General features: G+C 35.3%; 1 pseudogene; it reads left to right on the plus strand.

Annotated features, from left to right (window-relative positions):
- The first annotated feature begins 745 nt into the window (after positions 1 to 745).
- Positions 746 to 6,757, plus strand: LOC106472596 (annotated as a pseudogene).
- The last annotated feature ends 3,278 nt before the right edge of the window (positions 6,758 to 10,035 follow it).

Below are 10,035 nucleotides of genomic sequence, written 5' to 3' on the forward strand. Positions count from 1 at the left end.
TATTTTGTTTCATGGATTACTGTATATTTTGTGTTTAATGGATTAGTTTATATTTTGTACTTGATGGATTAGTTTATATTTTGTTTCATGGATTACTGTATATTTTATGTTTAATGGATTAGTTTATATTTTGTACTTAATGGATTAGTGTGTATTTCGTATTTGACGGATTAGTGTATATCTATAATTATATTTATTTTATTATTTCATATCTTATTGAAGATATGTTAAAGCTAGCTTACATTATTATATATATATACACACACACACACATATAAAACGCCCCCTAGTGGGCACTTTCAACAAATATTCTTTTTGACAACATTATAGTTAGTAAATCAAACTGGTGTATTTACGTGTTTTACACTCACAAAAAAAGAAACCTATCATTCTATAGGTATTTGAAGAACTTGTAGCATTCCGCCACAATTTAATTCTTCGTATTGTTATATGACACTGGGCAGCTCGTACGAAACTAGTCTGGCTCATAGACACACACACACCTCAATGAAAGAGTAGACCATTCCAAGCTTTAACTTGTTGTTAAACAAATGTTTAAACAACTCTAATTATTCAATTATTATAGTTAGTAATTCGAAAAATATTTAAACTTCACTGACTGTGTCACTAATACAATTAGCACTATTTAATTAGCAGAACAATAAAAAAAATCCCAGGGGTCGCTTTAAAAAAAATACTTTTGTAAGCCTTGTATGTGATAGCTCACTATTTCATAAAAAAGTAGGTTAGAAAAACAAGATTTATTCACACTTTTTTTTATTTTTGTCTATTTTTCAGTGTGTATGGGAGCCTTCTCTACTTGCATCACCTTTTTCTCTCGCCAGTCATAGTGGCCATCTGCCGGCGAAAGAGTACAAGGTTGTTAGCCGTTCTGGGAGGACTAATCACAGCCCTCGGATGTCTCTTTACGTCATTTGCTACCCAATTTCACCAGTTGTTTCTTAGCTATGGGGTTTTTGTGGGGTGTGGCGTAAGCATGACCCGTGATGCTGGAACGCTCATGATCGGTCAGTACTTCAAACGGAAACGAGAGCTCGTGGAAATCGTAATTTTATGTGGCACGGGACTTGGGATGACAATCATGCCGGTGATTCTGAGTGAAAGTATAAGGTAGGTGGCGCTGATAAGCCCGGATTAAAAAAAAAAAACTCGTAAGTAAGATATGCATATCCTCCTACGTTTTTGATCCCCCTTAGTTCATCTGAGAAGTATTATTTAGCCCCCCCCCGAGTTTCCTAATATTTACAAGCATTTGATTTCAAAATGCAAAAACTGTATAAGTTAAGTAACAGTGTCATATATTGTAGCTTATTTTAACACACTGCGTGACACAAATTCTTCGTGTCGCATTTCGTGACACAAAGCGTTAGGATAGAGTGTGTGTGTGTGTGTCTAGTGGTTGGCACGCCCGATCTATGAATCCGAGAATTAATGGTTCTCAAACCGTTGACGAAAAACAGGCTCCGTATTTTGGGGGGTTGTGGGTGCGCCATAAGAGTGACAATGAAATCCCACTATTTGGTCGGAAAAAGTTGGCGGTGGGTGCTGTTATGTGCCTTCCCTATAGTCTGTCAGTTCAAAATTAAGGAACGGTTATGCGAAAAGAAGCATCATATTTAACGGCTCAATTTTCGTGCGTATTCTAGCATAAGTGTCGCCCCCTGTTGGGCCAGCAGTAAGTCTACGGACTTACAACACTAAAATCCGGGGGTTCAATCCCTGCGGTGGATACAGTAGATAGCTCAATGTGGCTTTGCATCTATAACAAATAAACATAAGTATCAACGATCTACAAAGACAGTTAAAGTTTCTGACGAATGTAACGCTTGATATATAACTTAATTGTTTGCAACATCAAATTTTAATTACTTCTAGCACTCAGAGTAACACAAGTTTTAATTATTTGTAACTCCACTTGTAACACATATTTAAATACTTGTAAAACCCAGTGTAAAATAACTAGAATGTTTAATACAACACAATATTTAATTGCTGTTAACACCCAATGTAACAAAATTTCAACGTTGCATTTATTTTATAGAAAATAGGCTTAAAATAAAATATTTAACTGCTTTTAGCACCCTATATAACAGTTTTAATTTAACGTAGCACCTATTTTTTACAATAATAGGTGTATAACAATATTTCATTGCTTTTAGCACTCCGTGTAACAGTTTTAACATAGCCCTTATTTTCTAGAACAATAGGTGTATAACGCAATATTTGTTTTCAGCACCCTGTATAACAGTTTGAATATAACACCTATCTTCCTAGGACAACAGGGTGGAGACTTGGACTTCAAGCAATCACTGGAGTCGTCTTTATTACTTTTCTTCTGGGGGTTTTCTACCGACCAGCATCTTTGTACCACCCTCAGAGACGTGCCATTCTTCATCTGAAGGGTCTACAGAAACGATCTAAGGCCAAGGATAAGATGGCGGTTGTAGAAAAGCCCCCTTTCTTCGACTTTGGAGTTTTGAAGTCTAGAACTATACAGATTCTACTTCTAGGAACTGGACTAGCTGCCTTTGGGGCTCACACGCCTGTCATTTTACTCGTGAGTGGTTTGATTGTAATTTGGAATTATATTAATCGTAATAATCAACGGTATTATAATATAACTTAGGCCTAGCACTGATGTAAGGAAATTAGGCCTAGCGAAACGTAGCTCATTAAAACATGTTTTGTTCCACACCCGTTATCATAAAGTAAATGAAATTCTATTATTTGCCAATCAACAATATGCTGGAATATACCGTAATTAGCGCTATCTATCGGCAATGGCCTAAAACTATTATCAGTGATAAAATTATTATGTATCCAGATATTATGGCTTAATTTGTGATAAAACATGCTAGGCTGTTTATTGAATGTTAAGACTAAATACTTCGATTTAATGTATTTCTTCTGTAGTATTGTGCTTAACGTGATCAGGGCGAGTATCAAGAATTTGCTGGAAGGTACCGACACTAACTTCATCTATTGGCAATGACTTGTAACTATGTTATTGGGAAAGTGTCTAAACGTTACAGCTTAACATTTGACAGAGTGTTAATGTGAATGTTAAGCCTAAATATTCATCTTTAAATCACCATACTCTTCGTTTTAATGCATTTCTTCTGTTAAGGCTAAGTAGTCAAATTCCAGTAAAAGTAGTTAAATGAATTAAAAATCACTGGAAAATTTTAAAATTTGATAATTCCGAATGATTTTAGTACTGAATGTTTAACCCTTGTTAACATGTTTAACCCTTACTTAGCATTTCTAGTTATCTTAAATTTTACTTCTAGGTTTACCAGGGTGAAAAAGAAGGTCTGGACTATCAATCACTGTTACGCCTTCAAGTATTTTTAGGCTTAGCTTTTACTTTTGGGTGTGGAGCTTTTGGCTTTATCGTTGTAAAGAACAGTGTCCAGTGCATGATCGCTCGCCAGTACCTCTGCCAAGCTTCTTCGTTCATGATTAGCGCCTCTCTTCTTGCCTTTACAGCTCTGGAGGAGTATCAGGGGTACGTACTGTTCGTGTGGATTTACGGCCTCTTCTACGGGGGCTACAACTATTCGCTCAAGATGTATACGTACGAAAAAGTGCGAGCACGTAATTTTGCGAGAGCCTGGGGCTTTGTCCAGTGGTCACAAGCCATTCCTTTTGCCATAGGAATCCCTGTTACAGGTGCGTATACATCTTCTGTATTGGTGGTAAACTTTAAGTCCTGGACGTTATGCTTTATAAGTATCAGCTTTTTTTCAAAACATAACTTTTTCGAATTAAATAAACTGTCTCATATTAGCGTTCCTCATTTACACGAAGTTCTCGAAAGAATAAGAAATAGAGAGATTATCGACAGAACTTTTAATTAACCACAACATTATGCTTTGGCGCCATCTAGTGGCAGCAAAAGTATTCTACAGACAACTGTGTTTATTTCATATATATTAATACTTCCTTTAACTGCTTTGGATTAGATTGTACGTGAACTAAATAAAATAGAGCCAAATAGTTCTATCAATACGTGATCAATAATCTTTCACTAAGCCTTCTAATTATCCTGATATTGTCTTCATCAGAAATTCCTTCTATTTGCTGTGTCTTTCTTGCCAGAACTCTCTCAAACCGAGTTCAAATTTCCCCACAATACCCCACGAGAGGATAAGAAACAAATTTTTATAAATTAAGATATTCATTCATTTCTTGACTGTTTATCATTATTATTAAATCTCCCTAAAATTATTTGTAATGGTATCTCACAAAAAGTTTCATATGTTCCAATAATATTCTCCACTAGAGGGAGTAAGAAATATATTACATATATTAGAATATAATATTTTTTTCAATTTATATGTTGTTTCCTAAGATATTTACATAAAATACCGCTAGATGGCAGTATAAACTGTAAGTGCATGAGTCAGCAAACAAGCACACCTCTTCCTTATAAGAATAAACATTTTAATTTTTACATAGGGAATTAAAAATACCTTCTTTTTTTCCACAGATTTCGACGCAGTATTTGTTGGGCATACAGCTTATTCCACTCGTTATGTAAGCCTGAATAATAATAAGACATTCTAGTGTGCGGTACTATTAGGCTAAATTGAAGCAAGAGCGTGCATTCGGTGAAATTGCCACTTTGGTATATATTTCACCACGTGAAATAACACCCTTTACAGTTGATGTACATATTACCACGTCGTATTTTATTTAAAACAGACAACTCAGTATAAGATGTTATTTAATCAGTTCAAATTGTTTTCAAGTAAACTTCTAACTGAAAGAACAGTGTACAATAATAGACCATTCACACTATATCTTCTATACACATTGTCAACGAGGCATTCCGCCCACTAAAGTATACGTCAACAACATACAGATATATATCTATAATAATAAAAGGGCGTGTCTGTGTATGTGTGACCGCCATAACTCTAAGACGAAAGAACCAAGAAAACTGATATTTTGCACACATACTAAGTGGACCCTGAGAGTATGCATTTGGGTATTATTTTTTATCCACGTGCGTACGCGAGCGCATCTTTTTGTGAGGTAAGCAAGCGAAAAACACATAGAAAAAAATATGTGACCGCCATAGCTCCAAGAGCAAAGAACCTAGAAACCTGAAATTTTGCACACATACTAAGTGGATCCTGAGGGTGTGCACCTAGGTATTATTACTTACCCACGTGCGTGCGTGCATCTTTTTAATGATACAAGCTAGCGAAAAACCACATAGAAAAGAAGTGGTTCCTTATATAACAACTTCTAATATATAGGAAGGAAAGTGCGTTTTGGTAACAATGCGTTCCAACAATGGCTTTTATGTCATGTTGCTTAGCAACAAAATATATAGGTTATATTTTTATGCTAAAATGGGCTCAGAATACACACACATTATCAACCTAATAACCCAAGCGAAGCTGGTATTTTCGCTAGTATTTAATAACAGTCTACTTTGTTCACACAGGTTACATCAACGAACAATATGGCGGCAAGACGGGGTTTTACCTATCTTCTGCATTTGCGTTTCTTGGAAGTGTCACGTTGTTTCTCATAGACATTCATAAGCGCCGTGTTCAGAAAAGAAAAATGAGTATGTTTAGCGACTCCAGACGATGCTCGGACGCCTGCTTCAGCACCAGGACGCCAAGTCGTCGGTCATCCTTCCAGGACTCGGCGTTTGGGCGCAATCCGCCACTTTCCCGGCTCCAGCAGCGCAGCCTAACTTTCAGCAATTACACGGATCTACAACGGCAGGAACTGACGTGTATCTCGGAGGAAGTGGCGATGGAAAATTTCCTGGAAGACTTGGTGGACGACTGCATCACTTCCTGTAACAAGGAAGAAAAGTACTTGATGCTTAGCGAGTACGAACAGAATTTAAACAAAACCCAAGAAGAAATGGGAGAAGAAAGAAGGCCTAAACCATTCAGAAAAATCTCAATCGTCAACCCTCCTAGATTACAAACTTGCCCGAGCTGTATGAAGTACGTTTCGCCGTTACTAGATGGCAGCACAGATCAAACACCCGTCGCAGGCTTGTCAATTCGGCCAAGTGAGCGACAGTTGTCCAAAACTGTTTGTAGTGTGGACGTTATAGAAGAAGCTACAACCTCACTGTGATTTGATTGGTCATACGTAAGCTTATGATCCAATTAAAGGCTACCATTCAACACGTGATAAAAACTAAATCATTCTATTTAAACAAAAATATTTAATTCAAAACGAGTCTCTTGTGAATTTGTATTACGTAGTCAGTATCCAGAAAACCATTAAATACACGCGATTTACAACGGATACTAAAATAATAGATACCTTAAGATGTGGGTTATATTTCTCAAAATGCAACGAGCAATCCAACTAACGCGATGTTTAAATAACAGGATAAATTATTTCAACCCATAAAATGTACTTATGTTAGGCCTTAAGGGTCACAAGCAATTATTACTTTGCTCAAAATATTACTCTGGAAGCTACACTTACATCTTTAGAAACGCAATCAATTGATTTAAATTACGGTTTATACCCACGTTTAACATCGCAGGCTTAAAAATCGTCAAAGTGTTTAATAATGTAAGCTATTTGAAAGTTGGCGTTTGTTTTTATTTTCAAGCATCTCTCCCGCCTCAATTGAAATTTCGAGATCCCACGAAGTGCGTACGCTTGGGAAAATGTTCAACACTTGCAGTTAAAAACAAAACAGAAAAAAAGTTCAACACTTTGCAGTTAAAAACAAAACAGAAAAAAGTTCAACACTTGCAGTTAAAAACAAAACAGAAAAAATTCTACAGTTGCAGTTAAAACAAAACAAAAACAAGTTTAACACTTGTAGTTAAAATTTATATAAAAAAGTTCAGCACTTGCAATTAAAACAAAAAAGTTCAACACTAGCAGTTAAAAAACAAGTTGAACAATTTTAGTTAAAAAAAAATTTTAAAAAGTTCAATACTTGCAGTTAAAAGCAAAAATCGTCTTCGTTCTTTAGCCCCGGATATACTAGAAACTGGCAGAACATCAAAAATTTTACCCACGCTTTTTTTGGGGGTGGGGTGTAGGGTAAAGATCGTCTTACTAACATTTTTAAGGTGTTAAGTTATTTCCTTATATGGTGCTTTCCAGGTTACGTTCACGAGCACGTGGTCGCTAATCATCAAACTATAACACACTAGGTGTGAACCGGAACAGGAAGTAGCCTAGGTATGCTCGATTCGCCCGTTTAGAACATGCTCTGGACGTTCTTTTTTCAGTAGATTAATCGAGTGATCCGTAACAGGAAATTCGCATTTCCAATATGGCGGAAACCCTCCTTGCTTTTCGTTCGAAAACGAGTTTGATGATGATGATGATGAGCAAAATGACAGTGAAACAGCCCGAAATTTATTTCCAGGGTTCACCCTTGTTTTGTAGTCAACTAAAATGATCATATTGCGATCAATACTATTGTAGAGAAACGCTGAAAAAAAATCTTGTTTGTGAAAGCATATTGTGATCAGTACTATTGTAGAGAAACGCTGAAAAAAAAATCTTGTTTGTGAAAGCATATTGCGATCAATACTATTGTAGAGAAACGCTGAAAAAAAATCTTGTTTGTGAAAGCATATTGCGATCAATACTATTGTAGAGAAACGCTGAAAAAAATCTTGTTTGTGAAAGCATATTGCGATCAATACTATTGTAGAGAAACGCTGAAAAAAATGTTTGTGAAAGCATATTGCGATCAATACTATTGTAGAGAAACGCTGAAAAAAAATCTTGTTTGTGAAAGCATATTGCGATCAATACTATTGTAGAGAAACGCTGAAAAAAAATCTTGTTTGTGAAACATAGTCTGTATTATGGCAAAACATTTTAAGCACGTGCTGAATTGGTACACTTTCTCTGCCATCTTGATGACGTCACTGTGGCTTTATTGAACGAGCTAGGGCTAATTAGCATAAAACATTTTATTAATATCTGTTTACGTCAGCAACTACGAAATATGTCGTATCCTTATGGTCATGATGTTAATATATAATTATCTCGTGCGAGAGGATTAACATGGTATTGATCGAATTCAAACCTAACGTTGTAACTGTTTCTACGTTTTATCGTGATTCATTCACTTACCATTTACTACACGCGTTTTGATTGTCTCAAAATGTATGTTTTATTTGAATAATTTATTTGTTTACTGTATATATATCATGCATCTGGGAGACAATCTATTTAAAAAATCCTCAGACAAAAATAACTTGGGGGGGTGAAGTAGTTAAAATGAGTTGTAATTATAAAATGTTAATTTTGTTATTATATATAACGGATGTGTATGCGGTTGACTTTATAAACCCTTGAACGTTTTAAAAAAAAGCTTTACGTACACGCCTTTACTTTAAATAAGCAAAAGGCAAAACTACATAAAACAAATGTCAAACAAACAAAATTATTAAGCTCGTACGTTGATATTTTATTTATTTGATACTCCTATAAGAATCGGAGGGGGAAGAGCTCGGTGAAAATAAACATTTTAATAAATTCTTTTCAACCCTTCGGGACTGAAGAGGCATTTTGTATTCCCAGTAACCAGAGAAAAAAATATATATTTGATTGACATATTGTATGTTTTGTTGAATAAACCCCCTACAAACCATACATCATTGGATTTAGTGTGAAAAACCCTTATAAAAATGCACCCATATGGCCCCTGGGAATACAAGCAGGGGCGTAACAGGTGTACTCCTGTGGTAAGCAAGGGTTTAATTCTAAATTTGAAATTTCACAGTTATGTTAGACAGTGAGAGGGATGCTTTAGTAAATTAGTTTTTATTCATAGAAAACACCCAACCCCCCTGTTGTAATACTGAACCCTTCCCTTTTTACGATATTAAACTTCCCTCTTGTATATTAAACTATTCCCCGTTGTAATAGTAAACTATACTTTGTTGTAATATTACTTTAAAAAATTCTCTAAGAAATACGTCTCTTTAGTTTTCATTTCTAACTTTTTAAATTTGTTTAAGATATTCATTCATTGCTTCAATCTACTTTAGGGTTATCATTTTACCATATCTGACACGTCTCACTTAGGCCTATAGAAACCACTGTGACCTGTTTTTTATTACATTTAACTGTACTTGCTTATAATATTATTGTAAATAGTCTCCCATCAATAGGAGGACCATACAAAAATGTATAATTTGTTTTTGAATATTAATTAAGTATTAATGTTAATCGCTTTTACTTACTCGATTTGACGTTACATGTTCCAATCAAATTTGGACCAACGTGAGCAGCCATTACAAACCTAGCTTAGATTAGACTGTCATAGATTGTAGCGCCCTCTGTATTTTGTGATAATATTTAATGGAAGCCAACGTGAGCACATTAGTGTTACAACAATAATATGTAAAAAAAAAGAATTATTGTCTTATATACTTTAGCAGAACGTCTGACTTAATGAACGTTTATTTAACAAGTTCTGGATACAGTTTAGTGCATATGGAAAAGTATGGTGATTGTTACGTGGGTATTATGTGTGTGACGTAAAAATGTGTACCAAATTTGAAAAAAAAACTAGTCTGGAAGAAACCATGGAAACTGATTACTTTTAATGTTCTAAGCCTTCATATATGTAATGAAAAGACGCTTATTGGTTTAAAAATGTCTGTGAAAAGTGTAAAATATATATTCTGTACTAATAAATTATCTACTGAATAAATAAAAGTACTTTTCTTTCTCTGCCTCAGTTAAGGAATAAACGAGTTAATTTTTTTATTTCCCTCGTGTTTTCCCTTTTTATAACCTTATCTATACATTTACTTGTTACCCACCCACCCCAATGGCAAGCCTATGGACTTACAACGCTAGAAGCCGGGTTTCGATAACCCATTGTGTAGCTTTGTAAGCAACCTACTATAGATCTGTCAGGTTCTACTGGGTTTGGATAACCCTGGTGGGCAGATAACCCATTGTGTAGCTTTGTAAGCAACCTACTATAGATCTGTCAGGTTCTACTGGGTTTCGATAACCCTGGTGGGCAGATAACCC

Source organism: Limulus polyphemus, unplaced genomic scaffold, assembly GCF_000517525.1.
Source record: "Limulus polyphemus unplaced genomic scaffold, Limulus_polyphemus-2.1.2 Scaffold5455, whole genome shotgun sequence".
Taxonomy (NCBI): Eukaryota; Metazoa; Arthropoda; class Merostomata; order Xiphosura; family Limulidae; genus Limulus; species Limulus polyphemus.